Genomic DNA, 22876 nt, shown 5'->3' on the forward strand with positions numbered 1-22876 from the left:
GCCGCCTACTGAAGGAGGCGGGGGGGGGGAAGCGGGAGGAGGCGCCGATCGTCGGGGGCCCCCGACGATCGGCGCCTCCTCCCGCTTCCTCCCCCCCCCATTCTAAGGGGTTTATTTCTGGATAAATCATTCAAGTGCCTCTATATCATTAAATCCCAGAAGTGCTTATATGGGGAACGCGTCTTTAATGCATTGAAATCCCCAAATTCAGGCTATACGTTTTCATCTACCCGTTGAAAACGTCAGGAATAGAATCCGATGCCTTTAGCCATGGGTTATTTTGCTTTGGACGCGTCTACCTGTTGCAAGGTGTTTCCCTGTCCTGTCCGCCCTCATTTTTATAGACCTGTGTACGAAACCACAGTATCACCTTTTACCTGTAGTTATGGGCAGCTGAATTTTGAGCTTAGAATCAAGGTAATGTCATAACTAATATTGCTGGAGTGTTTTGGTAAAGGCTTGCCACATTTTTAACACCCATAAAATAGTGACAGGTAATACAGCCTTCACCTTTGCGGTGATACAGCAAAGACCTACAAATGCTGTCTAAACCCATTTCCACCTTAAGCAAGTTAATTCCTAATGTGAGATGTTAACCTGTTGTGTTTGCATTTTGTTTTTTTACATATTGAAACATTGTCATGGTTCTCAAAAGAAGTTAATGTTATCTGTAGGTAATGACATGATATTTAGATGTCAGCTAAGGACCAAGTTAGGACTGATCTAATAAAACATAGGTAAAGGCCTTACTATGTCATGACGTATACAACATTTGAAGCTGAAGTATACAAAATATTTTACATCTCACCTTTTTATTTGCACTTGGCTATTTTGGATGGACAAGAACATTACTATGTAATCTGGCCTTTATTCAGCAAACACTTCTACTGTATATTTCTTAAAGGGGAATTCAATGTTGAGAGCTGCTCAGTCTATTAAAAATGAGTAAAAGCTAAAGGCCTCTGCCAGATTCGTGATTTTAAAATAACATCTATATAGTGCCATTTTTTCCCACTACGGACACATATCAGACAACAGAAAGTGCAAAGCCAAACCGACCTTGCAAATGGTTGCCAAATATGTCAAATAATAGGAAAACAGCACATTTTCCCCTGTAACTGTTTAATGTTAATTGACTTAAATAGCTCGCAGATAGCCGTACTTACAAAGCATATTCCAGAGTCATGTAAAATAGCGAGTGTAGCCTGATCTTTCAATCATGTGCCGACCTGTGCTGCAATCCATTTGCAGGTTGATGGTGCTGTCAGAGGACCACACTCCTTCCTAGAAATGAGCTTTGAACAAACACACATTTCATTTCACCTGAACTATTCATGATAATTGCGTGGTAGATGATTTAATCAAAAAGCTGTTAGGAATTTTTGCATATGTATCCACAGCACTCACTAATTACAATCAGTCATCTAAGAGCTCAGTCTGGCTTTGGAAGCCAGTTCAAGTTTGGGTTGCAGCAGGAAGTGTAAGATTAGACTTTGTCACATCTCACCTCATCACATTTTATGTTTATATGAATCATGCTATATCTGAGATCACCACTGTTGTGTTTTCTTTCTTTTTTTACTTTTTGTGATATTAATATAGTTCTGTTATGCACACCCAGCTGCCCACTTGGCCCAGATGCAGAGCACAGCAGACAGGTGATTCTACCTTCCCCATTTTGTGGCATCATGGCTAGTCTGGACACTGTGTTGTAAAAATATGCTTTTGTATACCTAGGTCTCAATTCTGCTCAAGTCAAGGTCAAAAGGAAAATCATGCTGGTGCACAGGATCAGGCCCTTAATTCTAACACACTGTGTATGATACTGTGAAGAACAAATGCTTAGAGTTTTGGGGTGCAATCTGAAGTAGTAACACTGGCCTGAGACTTCAGCATAAAACTTAATACCACTGAATTGGTGATCTCTGAGCTTGAAGGTTCTGGCTGTCAGAGGCCCTGGTTGATTTTATTTTGCCAGAAACAAGGAAGGCATGGCAAGATGGGTTGACAAAATAAGGCTTTCTCTATCTTTTGGTATGGTTGTCAAATGTAGACATCATACCTAAGAAAAAGCAGCATAAAATGGAGAAGAAAAAGCATAAAATGGAGGAGAAGACAAAGCTCTGAGCTGTAGAATTACCAAGGTAAAAATACTAAGGCAAAAGGATAGTCACCCCCAAAAAGTTAGAAATGTGCACATAGAGCATGATCACATGTTATGGAGATTTATTCTTCAACACCCCTTACTCTTTACAGCATATTGAAATCTATAAATTAAAATCTAGTTGTTTTCAAGGCAAAACAACTGCTAAAGATTCATTGCAAGATTATGTATGTTGAACTAGTTTATATCACAAAATTTATATTTTCAGTTCCCTTACCCAGCCTCTCAGCCTGACTTTTTTTCTTTCTCTCATTTTCCCTCCAGGAAGTTCATAACATGGATTCAGACTGTCAGGTTACTCTCAGATTTTACTACTTGTGCATAGTGTATGCACATTTCAAAACCCTGTTCATTCCAAGATATGCTAAGCTGTATATTGCATAAAGAAGTGATGAAGGAAATGCATTAATACTTGAATATTAATTAATTAATCAGGGAAACAAACTACCTTGCTCCATGCAGGCTAGTATTTTTTGCAGCTTGCGTTTTGTTAGTCAAGACAAAATAATGCAACTGTTCAAAACGAAGGGGAATCAGTGAGTCCAGAGGACTAATTCATAAAATCTAAGAATGGCATCAGTATTTCTGACAAGTCTCAGATTAGCAATTTTTCTTCCATGTATTGCTCTTCACAGAGGTTGAAGTGAGTGATTTGAGATGATACTCTAGCATCAATTTTCTGCAGAATTACTACTGACTTCCAGGAGATTCATACACACATTAATGGAGCATCCCCACAACTTTTAAGTCAAATAGGGTCTTCTTTATCATAAAATATATTTTACTGCATGTATGTTTGAAGCAGGTAAGAAAATTTCTCTCATGTCATAGGCACAAAAATACATGAATACGGTAAATAAAATACCACCTTAAACCAAGCTATTATGTAGATTATTTATTCGGAACTGTTTCTGTAGACAGTCCTCCTGTCTGGTAAGACTGCAGTAGTTGTCACATATTTTGAAAAATACTTACAGCTTTTTTTGGTATGTATTAATTTCAATAAATGCATTGTTTGGTTACAGACAAGCACTATTCAATAAAATATACCTCGTTCACAGATAGTTCTGATTAACAATGAAGAGAATTAGCTTTTTAATTAAATATGTGAATGCTCTTGGCTTATTTCAGTAAGGTAAAACCTATAGTAGCTGAATATATTTTTTGTTCAGGTATTTAATATCTTTTATTCTGTTTAACCTGAAAAACATTTTTGCTACTAGGTAGTATTTTTGGAATTAAGTGACATTAATTTATTAAAAAAGAGGAACTTACATATTTACCTTTTGGTCAGCCTTCTTCAGACTTGATTTTAGCTTCTATTTGTCAAAACTTAGTGTTCCAATTTTCCCCTCATACATGAGAAAAGCTACATCTTCTTAGGCTGTAAACAAAAATTAAAAATGTAGAGCTTTCACATTTAAATTATACATTTTCAAGCTATTAATATTTCAGTCCTTATTTAAGTACTCAGGAACAACAAGAGAAGTACCACTTGTTTAAAACATCTTTGCTCCTCTATCAATTCAGGAAAATCTTGCATATTATAAAAGTTCATTTTCCCCATTATGTTGCTAAAACATAAGTCAGCTCAGAACTCTAAAAAAAAAAAAATTAAACTTATACTTTATTTTATCTTGTCAAATAAAAAAAAAAATCACAGGAGAATTTGTAAACTTTATGTCCAAGATCACACAAAAACCTGAGCAATAAAAGGATGTAAGGGTTTCAGCATGTGAGCAAGTGTCACTGCAATGTACTGGATAGTACATCCTCCAGGGTAGAAACTTTGTCTTTCTGTGTATTTTAACATATGTTAAAGTCCTTCTAATTAAGTGAAAGTCCTCTATCTAGTAAATTTCTAGTCATTCTCTTTCTCTCCCAGGGAAATAAAACTATGCATTTTATAATGTGTTGGCTCCTTCTTAAGATAAAACTCTAGTGTCTTTAACTGAATTCGTGGAGATTTACAAATGAGGCCTACAACATAAAAGATGCCGCCTTTAATGTCGGATGGAGAAATACAAAGATTCCTGCTGCTTTAGTGGAACTACTACTGTAATTCCATGTCTAGTCCTGTGTCGCAGATGAACATAGTTTGTTATGCTCACAAGAAAAAAAAGCTACAAAATGTTTTTAGCTATTATATTGATATTCTGTCTTTGCTAGCAGCATATATTGGTAGTAGCTTTTAAATGGAAATTGTTGCTACTTTTCAAATGATCTGTACATTTAGGCTTATTTTTTAAAGATTTATTACCAAATGTCTAATCTGCATTTGCTTTTAAACAGTAAACCAAGCATATTTAAAATTTGTCAATGTTTTAAGCAAGTCTTTTTACATGTTTATATACTCTATGGTTAAGATTGTAGCCTTGCTGGTGGAAGCCTGTAAGGAGGATATTATGCTCGATTGTCAAGAAGCATTCACAGTCTGTCACATTAGTGATACAGATGTGTATAGAGCAGTAATTATTATAAGCTGACATTCAGCAAATGTAAGCAAAAATAGAAAAACCTCAAAGGAAAATTAGACTGCATGTTTTAAATACTATTTATCTCCAAATGTTTAATGTCCAGACACTAAAATGTTATTTAGCGTAGCACCTAATTGGTAAAATAATTTTATATTTATATAACAAAATAGAAATGTGATTTTCTTAGCTCTGCACTTAGCTTCTTATCAAGGTAGATAAATACAGAAATACAAACAACAAGTTATCAGTAATCCAGTTATTTAAACAGATGTATGGTATAACATTTTTAATTCTCTTTATACAGTTCAGCAGTACCAAGCAGCAAAAGTACTTAAATCTTCTAACTTAATATACAGTTTTCATTTAAAAAAAAACAAACTAGTTGGAACAGATATGACAAGAAGAACAAGCACTATGTGGCTTTTTTTTTTTCTTGAATTAATCCTGCTGTTTCATGACCACGTTTGATTCTGATCATAAAGCAAAGCTTGCATGCCAAAATGATAGATGCCTTAAAAGAAGCTTTGATAAATAAAATCCTGCAGACCTTGGCATTCACAGTTCCCTTTTGGCAATAGTGAGGAATGGCTGAGTAATAGTTAGGAAACAGACTTATTTAAGATGGTTTATTGCATCTAAAGATATTAGAGTGAGATCTGGAGCTAGTGTAAATCAGCATATCTGCCTTCAACTTACTTATATTGCTTTGTGTCAGCAGAGAATCTGGCCCCTATCCATTATCTAGAGGGAATATCAACTACTACAAAGCATACTTATCTAACCAAAAGCAAACGTAGTGTGCGTAGCTCAGTGATGTTTCTTGTAACACTTATGTTAACCTTTATAATGTGATAAAAATCTGGCACAGTTACGTATGGTTGCAAATGATCTTGCTTAGATAATATCAACAATTATAAATTAGCATTTATCACTTTTAATACCGCTCAAATTACATTGATAAAAGCTTAACTTGATATTGATGAGAAGACTAGTAATTTAGGACCTTACCGTGCTCTAATTAACATTACCAGGAGCAGAATTAGGCTTCTTCTCTGAAATAGATCTGCATATCAAAGCGTATGGAGTTGTGGATTTTTTTTAATATAGTATCTTTTCTGTGTTCTCTTTTGGTGAATCTATATCATATCTAGTGATGGTCACATTTTAAAGAGCCACTAGGTTAGACCCCTGGCTTTTACATAAGAAACGTGTTACTCAACTCAATAAAATCACCAAGGGTGAATACAGATGCAGGCATCTGCAGAATCCAATCTAAAAGTTTTTGTTGAAAAGGCTGTGAGACTCTGAATAACATAACAAACCCTGACTTCATTTGTTTCGCTCAATTAATGAAAGAGGAAGTTTACTAATGATCAGAATTTTGAGCAGTAAAGGCTGGGTCTAAGTAATATTGCAACTGGTGTTTATAATGCTGCAACCATTAGACCTGTTTAGCAGCCATTTCAGCAATATCTTACAGACAAACCAGAGCACTCATTGCTGTGATTTTACATGTGCCAAATTGTCTGCGTCATTTACATGACAAATTTATTTCAGATTGTAGAAATAGTTTTGATATTAAAAATACAGTTGTGGTTTCTGCACATTTTAAATGGCAAATGACATTATGGTCAATCTGAGAAAATTAAGACAAATTCTAGATACCCTAAGATTATTTTATTGGCAAGATGACTGAAAATTACAAGTGTTCATGTACTGTCTGTTTCATGCAAGATTTATTTGTTGTGAGAGAAAACCCTGATGGTTGGTTAGTGAATTAGGTCAATAAGCAGTAGGATAGTGATAGGGAAGATTTTATTGCTCTTGGGGATTTAGGCTTCCTAGCACGGCATTTAAATCAATGGGAATCATCAGCTACCCTAATCTGCCCATACCAAATAGCACTGGGCCTGAGGTAGTACAGAAAAATTGGAAGAGACCCTAGGAAATTGCCTTTTTTTTTTTTTTTTACCCTAAGATAATTCATGAAATGTGTTATGTAGATGTTCATAAAAATATTTTAGCTACTTGTACTGTATGTGCAATTTTATAAAACTACAGTGTATTTCTGAAGGTAACACTAATTATGATCATCATCACTTCTTACCGTGCACTCATAGAACTCTTAAACTATTTTTTACAAATGCATCAGGAACCTGCCAAAATGTATCCAAGAAAGAGGCACAAGGCAAGAAATTCCCATTACAGTATAAAAAAAAATGTTAAGGTTCTGGCTTGCAGCTGCTGGTAAAGTAAGACAATGTTGATCTAGTCAAAATGATAACAGAAAGAGTTAAAATTGAAAGCTATGTACAACCGATATGAAGACGTGTAAGAAGTCTGTAATTCACAGGAAAAGCGAACACTTCTTTGGTAATATTTCAGATTGCAGATGCAGCAATGAGATGCAAAGGTAAGTCTACATTGGTTTCACATCTAATATTTTCACTAAGTACACAGGAATTTGAGGTGACTGTATACTGCCATAGCAGCACTTGCAAAGCTGGGAAACAATGTTCTTCTAAAAGAATTTTCTTTATCTATTAGTAGCAGTGAAATATAATTTAATTTTGGTCAATTTGCTATGTTAAATCCTGAATAGTATTTGATATACAGTTGATAACAATTTTAGACAATGCATTATTATCAGTGCATCATTGAAAAAAATTCTTACTGCCTCTTGCTTTCTGCTTATTATAAAACATAAATGAACCCATTCTTTGTTCAAATGGTTATATTTATTAAAAGGATCTTTTCAGATAAAAGCCTTTATCTTAGACCACCATTCAAAATAAGCGTTAGATGTTCCGCTTCAGTTCCACTGTATGTTCACATAGGAACATGATAACCTCATAGAGCTACATCAGCCTCTAACAGACATTCACTGATGGCATCATTCTAGTTTTGTCAGCCAGGAAGTCTGCTTGCAGCACCTACACAGGATGTGTATTTGTTCAGTCAAATGTTGTTGCCATTATACCATTTTTTACAGTGAAAAAGTTCCATTGAGGCCAATTAGGAACTACTAGAGTGGAGAGTGAGCAACAAATTTCAAAATTTGATCCATCATTTCTTGGCTGTCGAGCCCCGTGCCCATCTGTTCACATGGCAAACAGCCCACTTGCAAGTGAGCTGGACCCTAAGAAATGAGTGACAGGCAGGAACGGTTTAGTTAGTCTCTGTAACAATGCAAACAATTCTTTTCCTGCAGGAAGTGTGGTCCAATATCTAGGAGAGCTGGACAGCATTTGCCTCCTCTCATTTAATTACACTTTTTGACATGTATATTGTTAGAAATGGTTGAGCGGAGGAGGAAAGAAAATCAGGGGCTTACTGGTACTGGTTGCTGCCAAAAAGGCAGGTTGTATTGGAACAGGTGCTTTGAAAATCTGTGAAAGCCAGCTGAAAGGTGTCAAAATGTGCATAACATGAACCAACAGTTCACAGATATTTGTGTGAATTTGGTCTTGTGGCAGGAAAGTTCAGAAGGAACCCTCGACAGAAAGTATCCGCCTTAGGAACAGCCAGCCAGCTTAACAGGCATACCCTTGTCTGCTCAGGCACAGCATGCGTGATGCTCTCATGCAGGAGGGAAGACAAAGAAGGAAAAAGAAAAGGGTTTCTTTGTTCCACTTATATTCTTCATCATCTTGAAATTGTCAAATCAGGAAAAAAAATATATGATAATCTGTTCCTAAAATACATTCAGCTGATCATTTAGCCTAAAAATAAAAGTAGACCATTTGAAACTCCGTAAGCTGTGTTCAGCTGAGTGATTAACTGTAGAGTCTGTGCAGGTAAAACAAAGAAGAATGCATGATCCTTTTTATAGTACTGGTCAAACTGATGCCTGTGAGCCACACTTGTCCCTTGACCTTGTTAAATGTGGCCCACGTGTTGGAGGGAGTACAAGAAACTTTTCTGACACATTCCCTTCCCACATGTTTTTCCTGCAGTGTGCTACTGTAGATAGTTCTAAAACACATGGGAGTACAAGTGGCTTTCCCATGTGTATTTAAAACCTAACAGAGCTACAGCAGTCAAAACCACATGGGGATAGAAAAGGAGAATCAGGAAAAAAAAATGCTTTTCCACTATTTGTGCTCATGTTCTTCATGTGCTCAGGGAACACATGGGAGAGCAAGAGCAAGACAAAAAAGACAAGGGAGAGCAAGAGAAGAAAGGAAGAGGAAGAAAGAAACGGGCAGAAGCAAAGAAAAAGGAACAAAGCAAGATGGCATTGAAAAGAAAAAGCAGAAAAGACAAGTGAGAAAGGAGAAGGCATGGCAAGGACAGGACAGGAACTGACAAGGAAAAAATCAGAGAAAATTGTTTCACTGCTTGAAAGGATAAAGCTGAATAAGCCTGCCTGCCTGTGCTTTTCATTTCAGCTTTACAGCTTGTGTGTTTCAACAAATGTAGGAAGAGGCATCTTTTGCACGTTCCCCGGTGTCATCCCTCCTTTCATTTTGTCTCCACATACTGCATCTTTGTTTCTGCTTCTGCTCTCTGTCTCATTCTGTCTCCTGCTTCCCCCTCCCCTGTTTCTCTTCTCTGCCTCTCACAGGCAATGAATGAGACGTAGCATATCATTGTATTAGCGGGGCCATTTTTTTCCCAAACTTGCCTTAAAAATGGAATGTCAGTGAGCAAGTTATAATTCTTCCAGCTTTTTTTTTTCTTTTTTTTTTTCCCCAAGAAGACTTAGTTGAGACAGCCTGAAGTTATCAGCATAAACCTAAGTGAGCATATGGGTGAAATGTGACTTTTGCCTCATGCTAGTCATGGGATATGGTCATAGTCCTGATTTCAAGGAGCTTTACAAAAAGTCAGTACTGAGAAAGTTTTCACTGTAGCTGGTGAAGTCCAAGAGGAACAAATAAACTATCTCCTGTTTTCCTCTGCCACACTTGTGGACACAGCCTGCGTGCACAACCTCTCTCTCCTCTGTCCTTCCCCAGGTGCACTGTTGCCTGTGTGCACCACTTACCTGGTAAGCTGTTGTTGGGAGAGATGGTTTTGTATGCTGCACAGCAAATCTGAGCACAGTCACGGGAATATACAAATATTACCTTATTTAACATTATGTATTTGGTGTAATTTGAATTGGAATAAAAAGTAAATAGCTTTGAACACAATTTTATTGTATTGTCATTTGATAGGCTTGTGCTCATCTCAGATTTTGTCCCTTGCTTTGGGGATGATGATAATACTGAGTTTTGGTATCGCATTTAGATTTATGATTTTCATCTTTTAAGCAAAGGAAGATTCTTAAAATATGTATGTACTCTGCTTTTGCTCTTGCTTTCTTTTGGTTCTAAGTCTCATGCTCTGTTTTTCTTTCTCCTCTTGTTGACCCTTTTTAGTTGTATGCCAGGATCTCAAGATTTCCAAAGCGAGGAGTTCGGGAGGATGAACAGCTCTCAGGAAACGGTCAACAGCTCTCAGGGTGCAATTCTAAAGGTCATTTGTTATCACATCTGTTACTGTCAAGGCATCCTCTCTGAGGCAAAGCGCATCTGAGAGGCTGGAAACCCTAGGAGGTTCTATGGTAGGATTTTTCTCTCACATGCTGCATGATGAGACTGAAAAGAGCACATTCATCTGTGGAGTTCTCCCAGTGTCAGGGGAAAATGTCAGAAACCTTTTCCCTCTGCCATGTTTCACTGGGACCTTCATTTCCCAGAGAGTGTCCAGACTTTTAAGTGCAAAGCCTACCACTCAGTTAATATTAGGATTGATTTCACCTGAGTCTCTTGGGGAAGAGTAAATCTGGAGACCATAATTTGTCAGAAAGTCCAAGATTTCTTGACTGTGGCTATGAAGAACAGGGAGGGAGAAAGGAAGAATGCCAGGGTTGAATGACCTCTTAGTTTTGCTTGTGTTGGAACTTCCCAATGCTGAAAGCTGTTCACACCATGGAAGTTATGGAACTGATGAGGCTGGGCAAATCATGCCTCTCAGGCTTGAAGGTAGAGTCCTGCTTTGTGCTTCCCATCATCCACTAGGATCACCATGCCACATTCTGCTGGAAAAATGACAGAAGGATTTTGCATATGGAAATGAAGTCAAGCATGCATTTTATGGCAGTAATCTAATTATTTACATTAATATAGTAGCATTACATTACAACTCTCTGAGGAAAAAAAAAAGGCAGAATTTAGAATATCCCGTTCTCGACCCAAAAGAGTGTTATCTAGTCCAGTTTTTAAATAGCCTGTGAGTATAGTAAAGTACCTAATTAACTTAAGAAGAGTTTTTACATCAGGTAGAGAATATGTATTTTAAAATGTAATCACATACCAGAGTACTTGTTCACTTAATCTGTCATTTATAGGACAACATATTAGAATAATATTATGGGCCGAAGTATCCCCTAGCACAAGCTGGTAAAGCCTGTTGGGATCTATGTAGCTGTGCCAATTATATCAGTGAGTAACAGTTTTGTATTTTATTTTATATTTAATAGATAGACAAATTAACTAAACTATGACATGTCTGTGTTCATATTTTGGAAAAGAAATTGTTTGTGTAACTTGAAGAAAGTGAAGATACAGTAGCCTAAAGCATAAACCATTTTTAAGCATAAATGAATTCAGATTCTTTACACATTTTAAGATTTCACTTGATTTTTAACATATATATTGCTCTACAAAGGCAAAATGTGGTATTTTGTGGAAGAGGCTTTTGTCCTTGTCTGCAAAGAAGAGGTGTTTCAGAACTGTTCCACATTGTATTTTACATGGCAGACAGAGGATAAAACCCAGTGAATTCTGCATCTGTCACTCAAAGAAAATTCCCCTTTCCCTCTTTTGGAAAGTTGCCTAAGGATGATGGGATATGGCTGATAACAATAATCCATATTTGGGCAACCAGAAGATTGTGACAACATTAGACAGAGTAAGGGAATGCAGACCTAAAATCAAAGCATCTGTTATGGTAACTTTAACTTACCCTATTATTTCTAGATGCTGCAGTGTTGTAACTTAGATTCCTGCATTGTCTTGCCATAAAAATATACATCTAACCTTGAAATTCAGCACTAACTTTAATTTGCTTTAAACTTTGTATCATAAAATTAATATTAATGAAGCATAGCAGTTCATCTTTGTATTGGGTTTGCATGGCAAGGTTTTGGTAGCAGGGGGGCTACAGGGGTGGCTTCTGTGAGAAGCTGCCAGAATCTTACCCTATGTCTGATGGAGTCAACACCAGCCAGCTCCAAGGTGCACCTGCCGCTGGCCAAGGCTGATCCCATCGGTGATGGTGGTCGTGCCTCTGGGATAACATAGTTAAGAATGTGGGAAAAGAAAATGCACAACTGCAGCCAGAGAGGAGTGAGAACATGGGAGAGGAACAGCTCTGCAGGCACCAAGGTCAGTGCAGAAGGAGGGGAGGAGGTGCTCCAGGCGCTGGAGCAGAGTCCCCTGCAGTGCGTGACGCAGACCATGGTGAGGCAGGCTGTGCCTCTGCAGCCCATGGAGACCCATGGTGGAGCAGATCTCCACCTGCAGCCATGGAGGTCCACAGTGGAGCAGATTTCCACCTGCAGCCCAGGAAGGACCCCACGGTGGAGCAGGTGAGTGCCAAAGGAGGCTCTGACCACATGAGAAGCCCGCACTGGAGCAGGTTTGCTATCAGGACTTGTGACCCTGTGGAGTGAGAGGAGCCCACCCTGGAGCAGGTTTGCTGCAGGACTTCTGACCTCACAGGGACGTTGGAGCAGCCTGTTCCTGAGGGACTGCACCCATGGAAGGGACCCACGTGGGAGGCAGAGGCAGCGTGTGATGAACTGACCACAGGCTCATTCCCCATCCCCCTGCATAACTGTGGGGGAGGAGGCAGAGAATTCAGGACTAAAGTTGAGCCCAGTAAGAAGGGAAGGGTGGGGGGAAGGTGTTCCTTCCCTGGGAAGCGAATTTGGGTTCGCTGCTCATGCTCCACTCTGATCAGTAATAAATGAAATAGTACTTTTACCACAGGTCTGTTTTGCCCATGATGGTAATCACCGAGTGATCTCTCCCTGTCCTCATCTCAACCCATACGCTTTTTGTTACATTTTTTCTCCCTTGTCCATTTGAGGGGCAGTGATAGAGCAGCTTTGATGGGCACCTGGCATCCAGCCAGAGTCAACCTCTACAATCTTTAGACACTAATAGTACAAGTAAGTGATCTTCTACTTGATAGATTGCAAAATGTGTTGTATTTTATCCCTGATTATGAGAATAATTTGATTAGCCTCAGCATAGCTATTAAATAGTTACAGAGAGATTGATTGTAGTGGTATGAAAGATTTCACCATTAATATTTCTACGAGAGAGATTCAGAACATAAACAGATTTCATGGCTGTTCTTAACTGGAGTATCTGAATATATGCCTTTCCTTCCCTATAAACCATGCACATCAGCTTGCCATAGAAATTTCTGTCAAAACAGAAATTCCTTTGATTTTCCAGTGCTTCATATCACAACATGTTGCTGTAGCATTAACACTATAGCAATGAGGACTTGGTTGCATAAATCACAGGAGACAAATGCCCGGAATAAAATACGATAATGAATAAAAAGAGGTGCAGTACGTGATGACCCTGATCCTGTTGTGTGAGAGATCTGAGTCAGATTTCATTCTGTTATTTCAGGGAGGATCAGTCCCATCACATGTGGTAGGAAATGTTGACTTAATTCTGATTCTGCCCTCCTTCTACCATTCAGTCTTCAAATTATGGGCAAGACCCAGAGCTGGTAAACTACAGCTGCTGCATAGCCTGAATTTAGGAGTGTATGCAGAGTCTGTGCTTAGGCTGCCAAATCACATTGCACATCCTCTGTTCATTCACTGTGCCTGCTAGAATAACTTGTTATGATACTGGACTTCCAAAGAATATATTAACTTCCTGACTCTCTATAGTAATACCATACAGATGGTTCAAATAAACATTCCAAGCCAGTGCATTTTTCATCTTGGGAAAAAAAAAAATAGCAATCCAAAAGAAGTTTTGTATTTATTCAGCGCTTACTGTCATTGCCTTTGACACCAAGCACAAAATTAATAGTTTAAAAAATTGGAGTTACTCTCTAGGCCTTTGCATTGATTCTCTTTTGTTGTTCTTAATCTATTTTGTTGACCACTGCAGTCAAAAAGAGAGGAAAAACTGCTCATGGCATTAATTTTCTTGAGTTATTGCACTGTTCTGTCTCACTAGAAGTTTATTGTTGTTTTTATACTTCGAATAAAATGTAACTGCTTTTGTCTGAAGCAGAATCTGTATAAAGAATTCAAATTGTTCTTGAATTTACCTTACTATTCTAAAATTTCTTTGACATTGATACAAAACCATGACTGGGTAAGTTATCCCCATTGAACTTTTGCATGCTATTAAAAATATGTTACTTTGTTTCTTTAATGAGTTCATTGTCAGTTCATTTATTAATATTGCTGAAACAGTATGAGTGAGACCCTTAGGCAAAATCATAATGTAAATAATGGATCTTTTGGCTGTATAAGGGCTGAAGGTTTCGTTATATTTGATCACAAGTTTTGTAGTTATATTACTGTAGGTGCTCTGAGTTTTGGCTTCAGAAAGGGTACACATGATTAAATAAAGATCTTGCTCCAAATATTGCTTTTATTGGTAACATACAAATTCCCACCAGAGATATGTCACAGGGTACAGGTCTTCCATTTCTATGTCATACTGCCATTTATAAAGTAATTTCCTAATGAAAATTGTTAGATGTGCCAGGTTTCTGAGTTGGATTCTTGTACTCTGAGCTGTAATTATGGAAAAACTTACGGATGGAATTATGGAAATTATGGAAAATACTGTGCATGTCCGTACTTTTCTGAGTTTTGTTTTAATTCTTTGGGCTAATTATGAAAAAAGTGATATTTCCAATGAGTTGTGGAAAAATCAGAGTTAGCCAAATACAAATGATACCTGTTTTTAAGTAGTTTTTCAAAGCTGGACACCAAGTTTTGATCTGTCATCCAGCTGTGAGTGATGTAGATAGAAATGTGTCCCTGGTTTCAGTGGGAGCAGGAGTAGGTGGTAGTTTTTCATTCTTATACCACACATGAAAAAAGCAATTGTGTATGCAAGACTTACAGCGATGTCAGATCTACATTTTTATATGTTTTGTTACAGTCTGTGAATAACTGGACCGTATGGATATAAATCTGTCCTTGATTAAGATAGATTATTCTGGTGTCCTGTTATAAGATTATTTTACATGAACAGAGCTATCATTGACAAGTACAGAATCATTCTGATTTATAGTACTTTATGAGAAATATATACATCTGTGAAAAATGCTAACTCATGGCTGGAATTAAGGGGTAGACACAGGTTCTTTTTATTCTGCTTTTGCATTAAGGAAAACTATTTGGCCTGTTACTGTTTCAAATAGTCATGGAAATTTGCTTTCATCAGAGAGCTATTCTTCATAATTTACAGATAAGGTAAATCAATCCATAGTTTTACTACTGGAAGTAAGGGGGTATTGTAAAACTGTGGAATTAGGCAAAGTACGTAAGAACATTCTGAACCCCCAAATGCTATATTAAGGTCACACACGTTTTAAATTAGGAGCCTCTGTTCTCACTCATAAATGTCTCAGACTTTCAACTACTGATCTGAAACTTTTGGTGGTTGAATATTGTAACAGTAGCCACTGGAATTAGTAGATACTGACCCTTGTGCCATATGACAGGGTATATATAACTGCTTGCTACCCTGGCCGGGTTCATGTGACTGGAGCGAAGAAATGGAGGTTAGCCTCTCACTAGATTTTTTGCACACTAGAATTTCATTATAAAGGTGAAACTGACTGTTTTTTTAATTATTCTATCAATACAAAATACACTTACCGAAAGAATAATGTTAAATTTAAATCATTTTCCCCCCATTCACATGGCACCTATCATACTGTATTCATAAGCATGAGGAAAGCAAAACATAGCTTAGTCTCACTGCCTTCAACTTTGTGGTTGTTACCAGTAAATGCCTGAACATTAATTTATATTTTATATTTTGAGCTTAGATTTTTAAAAATTATTTTTTGTATTGTTTCTTTGCTGGTTTTCTTTTGTTCTTGCTATCTGAAAGACATGTAACATGACAAGCACTGAGCATCTATTTGTGTGAAGCATACATGGAAATGGAGAGTTATAAATATGTATGCCTGACAATAATATGTAACTATGACAAAGATATTCCTGCCTATGTTTTTGGAAGTGACCGTACAAAGCTAAGGTTTATCCAAATAATAGTAAAAATAACATTCTAAAAATGTTCTACTTACATAAATAGTCAGAAATACAAAAATGTGTACTTAGTCCCAGGTAGAAAAGCTTCTCTTTACAATATTTGGAGATAGATGTCCCTGTGGCTCCCTATCCCCCAAGATGTATTTTCTGCAGAGGTCTTTTAAATGTGAGGGAGGATAGAGTTTCGCAACAGTTTATTGCTAGATTTACAATGCTGGTGATAAAGTCATTCTTAAAAACTGGGATAGACTTCTCCCAGGAATTGATCTCTGGCTGGGTTAATGGATTATATGGGCCAGACTGTGTCTGTGACTAGCCCTTACACAGTAATGCTGCTGCAAACACGTGTGAGATTTGGCCTCACAGGAAACTGCATCTGAGAGCCCAGCACCCCTACCCACTGGGTGGGGTAACCTCTGCAACAGAGCAGGAATAAGACAGGGTCATGCTTATGCCTCTGCATTTATACAAAAGTTGGAAGAACAGTCAATGCCTTCCTAAAGGTGCTGGAAGGCAACAAAGTCCCTACATTGGTTTGATTACAGGAAGATTGTTCCTTTTGCAATTGCTCCTAACTGTGCTGTTTGAAACAACCATTGTCAAGATCACTGGTCAGCACATAGAAAGTTAATTATTTGGCTGTATATTTTTATATTATTAACTAGGTTTTATTGATATTCTTTTCTTTTTGTTTTGTTGCACAGAACATTAGCTGAAATCAACAGAGTGTAATTTTTTTTATTTGAAATACAAAATGATTTTTTGCTTTTAATATTTATATATAATTTTAAACAATCTCCAGAAGACCTGTGCAAAGGCAGAAACAGTGGCTGACTTGGTGCATTGAATTGGTGGTTTTTTTTTTGTCCTTGCTGAGTACAATAAGATCACTGTGTCCCAGAGTCTTTATCATACCACCTAACTGGTTTGCGAAACCTTGCTGCTGCGGGCAGCTTGATCTTGCTGCCAGTGACATGGGTGGCACCCCCCTTTCCTTTTTGTCTGCAGCAGAAGCAGGATTGGGCTGCCCAGTGCCTGCAGCATGAAAATTTGGCGGCTCCTCAGCATCGCCCCGGGTGTGTGGTGATTTTTCACTCTTCTTTGTTTCAAAGAGCTGCATTGAGGGCTGCTCCACAGTAGCAAAACTGAAGCAACACAGAGTATGAGAAAAGCAAACAAAAACTTTACAAATTCGCTTTTGAAATTCAAATCCTTTTTACAAGGTTGTGAGATTGCAGTTATTAATTTTGGCATGTCTTTTTGTTTGATTATTGCCTTTGAAGTGGGTCTGGCCTTATATCAGGGTAACTTCATTTTGCGTTACTTGGTGACAACCAGGTTTTGCTTACACAGAAATTGACAAATTTTTGTAAGAAAGATACAAAGAAATGGTATTGCACAGATGTAGTGTGTTCACATGCACATATAGGTGCACAGAATACTTACTCTCATGTCACAAGCTGGTGGTTTTGGGCTGCTGCAGCAGCACTCAATGTGCCTCTTGGAGTCTGCAGGCAGCCGCTGCCGTTTCTCTGCCATGGCAGCCCGATGCACTGGGAACTGTGCTGGCAGGAGGGAGCTGCTGTGGGGGGCTGCTGCTCAATGTGAGGGGCTGGTGAAGAAGAGGCGGGTGCGGATGAGGCTGTCCACTGCTGCCTCCTCTCAGAGGATCTTGAGGTGGAGGAGTCACTGCCACATGATGGCTGCAAGGAGCCAGGGCAGAGGCCCAGGTGGTTCTTCTCAGGTGGAGGCAGTACTTTGATGAAAGAACTGGAAGAAAACAGTCAGTGGAGCCGGAGCACAGCTGGCCCGGAAGCAGGAGGTGGGTGTGAGGCAGGGAAGGGCAATAGTGGGATGGGTGACACTGCATGGTGCCTGTGGAGAAGAGCAGGAAGGAGCACTGTTGCTATGGTGGCCACTGAGGTGTTTGAGGGCTGTGGTGTGGTCACGGGGTTGGCTGAAGGCAGGTTCCTGGAATGGGGTCAGGGTCTGTGGGGTGAGTGCTGGCGGGCACTGCAGGCTGCCCGGGGTGTGTTTTTCCCCCAGGGGAGACCCATGATGGTGGCCATACTGGTATGCTCCCAGGCGGGACGGATGTTGTGGCCCTGCTGCCATGTCAGGATCAGCAGCTCTCCTGCGTGCGGGGCTCAGGTGTGTGGGGCTCAAATATACCTTTTTATTAGCAAAGCAAAAAGCTCTGTGAAATTCAAACCTTTCTGCATCCCTACAGCTTAAGCGGTTCTATGGGTAATTATTTTAAAAACAATTACACAAGATGTTACCTTAGGCAAATCATAAAATTAAGAGTACAGTGCCATATCGTCAAATTTCACGTCAGTAGGAAGTTCTAAATTCTGCAGCCTTCTGGATTCCTGTGATTCGGTGTTTGCTCACAATACATGTCAGGGGAAAACATATGGTAATCCCATGCAGAAATAAATGTGACTGAATCCTGTTTGCTTTCAAATAATTGCATTTATTTACATCAGTTTAACCTCCATTTAAAATGTCATGTATATCCCAGCTAGATTAATGCATGTAAAAAAACAAGCCTCTGTGGGAAGTGTTTTGAGTAAGCAATTTGTTTTGCTTGTAATTAATGGATTCTTACCCAAAGTACAAGTTATAAATAAAAATAAACTAATGGTGAGGGGTAGTTTGCTGCTGTCGCTCAAATAGTGGACAGTTTAGTAATTACAGACCATCAAAGAACTGCTGCACTGCTAATTATTATATTTTAAGAATTTACCAGCCTTTCATCATTCGAAAGAAACTTGCATTGAAGACTTTAAATATATGCTATAAATAAAATAAGCCTGTTAAGTGAAGTGATGGTTGGTACTTACAGCTCACACAGGAGAACGCCACCTTTCCTTGTTGCTTTGTCTGATACAGAATGCCACGTTGTGAAATAGGTAGCCAAATCTCATTTAGCCACGTGTATTTGCGTCTATACGGAGGGCTTAATTCTGTAAACATGCGGGCAGCTTGACTAGGATGAGAAGCTTTAGAAGCAAAGTTGGAGAAAGTTATTTGAGCATTTATAAGGCTAGATCCAGAACACGTTGAAAAATCCATTCACAGAAACCTTGTATGCAAACCTTTGACCTGAAAAGAAAGAGTACCAGTGAGGAAGATGTTGGCAATAGTTCCACCTGCTCTGAGCTAGAAAGGTGTAATTCTAACACATTTTTATATGTCTTATTTTTTATTTAAAATACTTATGGATACTTTGATAAGTATTTTCATTTTCAAAACTGAATAAGTTACTAGCCACAAAAGTGTTTTTTCACAGTTGTGATTCTCCATTTACTTCATATCAAAATGAACGAAACACACATTTCAATGGTAATTTTAGTCAAAAACTGGATTTAGGATGTAAATTATGTTATATATGTCTATTTGTTTTCCTCACAGAGGTAAACCTGCATTTAATACCTCCTAGTCTGTGATCTTTGTATTACCTAGAATTAACGTAGTATTGAAAAATGTGTTTATGTACACAGTGGTGCTGGAGATCATGAACTTTTTGTCTTGAGGGAGGAGCAGGTACATGCAATGTAAAGCTGATTGTAATATATTTCCATCAGAAGTATTGCAGAGCTCTTGGACCTTGACAAGACTTCGGATTTAGCATTGCTTTGTTCATCTGCCTATAAACAGATATCTGTACAGATTGCAGACATATTGTCTCCAGTAAGGAGGCATCCACTGCCAAGTTGATCTATATAGTTTGTCTACCCGTTTATCTTAGTTTTATATCATAATGAAAGAGTAGTCCTGAATCTCTCATTTAGAATATTGACACGAGATTGCATTATCCATCTAAGTAAGATTTCCAGGATGGAGATTATAGACCTCTGCAAATACAACACTGAAATTGTAAATAATATAAAACAAATGCTAAATATTGTACTCTTCAGTAATTTTCATTGAGCCAGACTCTAATAATCATTAAGGCATGTAAAAAAATACACAGATATATGGTTAATACGAAAGGTCAGCTGCAGGCCGTGGTTATTTTTAATTCATTGAATTGTTTTCAGCAGGCATATCTGTATGTGGCGTAATCTCTTGCCCATTTTCAGCAAAACATCCCTAAATTCATCATACACGAAAACAGAGCTGGAGGAAGAGGAAATGAACAATTTTCCAATTTATGCAATTTAAGAGAAATATGCGGGGGGTCTTTAATGATCATTGGCTGTATGAAATACACATTATCTGTACCTATCAAGCTGCAAAAGCCTATGGAAGACGGCAGAAATGCTGTTTTTAAAGGGTTCTGTAGTCTTGTGAGACTAGTTTTATTATAAATCTGCTTATGTGTCATTGAACTGCATACTGTACTTTGTAAAATACTATAAACATAATTTTTGTTGTTAATATCATAATTCATTTGACATGTTTTAGCTTGATGGTTTTGGGCATAATATTTTCACAAGCTTTAAAAATTCCTAAGTTAAGACCAAATGGAATAATTTCAGAAAATGAGCTATTTTAAGGTTGCTTGACACTTTAATTGTGAATTAACTGATTTTAACAGTACCGTTGTGTTGCTTAACTTATTTTTTAAAAAAAAGATTGAAAATTTCCAGGTGCATTGACAGACTCATGCACACCTGTTTTGGGGATTTTGGATGGTTTGTTTATTTGCTTGTTTTAATAAACTACAACAAAGAAAAAATCTGAGAACCTTGAAATAACAGTTTCATGGGTATGTAAGGAGAGCAATTGTTAAATGGCTCTGAGTGTTAGCAGAATTTGTTAAAGCTAGTTAATGTAATAAAAAGACTAGAAAGGGCTATAAGACTTAAAAATATGCTGTACGCAATCATATGTTTTTCATATTTACTATTTACACTTAGGTATTTGTGGAAATTGAGCAGATGTACAGTGTATTAACAAACAGTGTGAAAAAAAAACAGTAAAAAAGCTAATGATACCATAATTACTGTTTGCTGCATGAAAACCTGAAAATGCTGGATTGTGTTCTATTGAAAAATACATAGTTGTAAGTTGTCATAATGCAGGATGATCATGAATCTCTTCGGTAGCAATTGGGATATGTTGCAGTGTGTATTTATTAATATACCATATTTTCTTAAAGTAGAATTTCATATATGTATAGTAATTACTCAGAGGTAGTAAATAATTGCAACACAAACTTGAAGAAATCTAGAAAGGCTTTTATGTAGTGAAAGAAAAGTGAGAAAGAAGAAGGGAAAAGGAATAATTTTAGTCCTTTAAGGCCTAGAGGATTCCTGGGTAGGTGAAATGATGAGATTTTATGTGTTGTCTGACTGCTCTTGGTCTTATTATTAGCGCCCTGCCCCACAACCTCAAGGAGCAGGAGGAGGACTTGGTATTGTCAGAATATGCTGCTGTGCACAGCCTGTATTTCCTTTTCCTGGGAGGATTATGCTGTGTGTAAGTGGCAGCATTCTGCGTGGCAGCAGAGATGTCTGAATGGAAGATCCCTTCCCCCAGCGGTAGCACATCTCGGTAAATGTTCTGTTCACTTGAGCCAGGGGCATTTTGACCAAAACCTATTAAACTTTGGAGACATGACGTCTTCTGTTCCTATTTATTAAGTACTGCATGGGATTCTTTATCTAAGGGCAAGTTATTCTTATTTCATTCACAGTTAATGAACTGCATGCATGTGGAAAGGGAGAGAGATTTAGCTTCTGTATGTCTCTGAAATAACTTATAATCTAATAAAAATAGTTTATAACAAAGGCCCTCTGAAGGTAAATGACAAAACAGGATTGTGGCTTCTTATAACACCCTTACACTCTCTTACCTTTTATGGCCCAGCTTAGCTGTATTAAATGTCCAAACAATACTCGCTGTACATTGTATTCATTTTCAGACATGCACCATGCTTTTATTTTACCTTTGATTTCCTTGGCACATGAGATACAGTGGCACACGAAGATACAGTGCAGTCATCTGTCCAGTTCCCTTCCTATAGCCATATTGTATATTAAACTCTCATGCCCCACAGTGTTCTGCAGGAGATTATCCAAGAAATGATAAATCCTCGGTAGAAGCTATCAAAGCATCGTTGCCCTTTTGTAGCTGCCAGAAAGACCCTCACATCTCTTTCACTGTCACTGCATTATTGATTAGCTTGCGCAATACTGAAGCTGTATTGATTGCAAATATTTAGGGATGAAAAAGGAAACATTGTCCTTGAAGGTATTTGTAGTCCTCATTTCTGTCAAAGAGATCGTCTCTTGTATTTCTCTGGCTGTCTTCTACATATGCTGCAGGCAGATGTGTTCATCCAGGGCTACCAGCAAGATGGGCAAATGGCTGCCTCATCCTGCTGTGGCTGGTAGTCACCAAAAACCTGAAAAGGGACAATAAAGAAGAGTGCTTAGATAAAGATTGCTTATTTGGTTTTCTACACATATGCATTTTGACAGAAATTATATGAAGCAAAACCCATTTCCTATTCATCTATGTTTCAATTAATTTGTATTTTAAAATTATCTTAATGATCCAGGCAATCTAGGCCATGAGGTCTGAAACAGTCCTGCCTAAAATAGTACATAACTGGCTGATATTCTAGTCCCATTAGAAACATAGGTGCTGAAATCGCAGCACATTCTGTCTTGATATTCATGGGTTCTCCTAATCCAGTTTCAGAAATACTCCGTACAGACAGGCTAAAATGCAAGACCTGAGAAGAATCTTAGCTTGTTGATCCATTTGGGTGAAGTCTATAAATGGACCTTGCAAATGAAAAACAGTAAAGCATGCAACAAAACAATTCCCTGGTAATTTGCAAGTTGCTTCTTGCTGTCCCTTCTCCAAGAAGATCCTGGCACTTGCAGGTGGTTTCTGCTTGGTTAGTGTACAGTTAGTTCCCTGGCTGGTACTTAAACTGAAATCATTAACATGTGTCTTGTGTGTTACCTGAATGAAAGGCGAGTTCACGGGTTATTATTGCCCATTTTT

At 37.9% G+C, this 22876-nt stretch overlaps 1 long non-coding RNA gene across 1 annotated transcript; it reads left to right on the forward strand.

Annotated features, from left to right (window-relative positions):
* Positions 1-115: 115 nt before the first annotated feature.
* On the forward strand, positions 116-11422 carry LOC134171441 (uncharacterized). The gene is made up of 3 exons (XR_009967634.1): positions 116-309; positions 6995-7054; positions 10008-11422. It is a non-coding gene; the product is annotated as an uncharacterized LOC134171441 (long non-coding RNA).
* The last annotated feature ends 11454 nt before the right edge of the window (positions 11423-22876 follow it).

This window comes from Pezoporus occidentalis, unplaced genomic scaffold (assembly GCF_034315485.1).
Source record: "Pezoporus occidentalis ecotype Australia unplaced genomic scaffold, CSIRO_AGI_Poc_V1 ctg40, whole genome shotgun sequence".
In the NCBI taxonomy this organism is placed as follows: domain Eukaryota; kingdom Metazoa; phylum Chordata; class Aves; order Psittaciformes; family Psittacidae; genus Pezoporus; species Pezoporus occidentalis.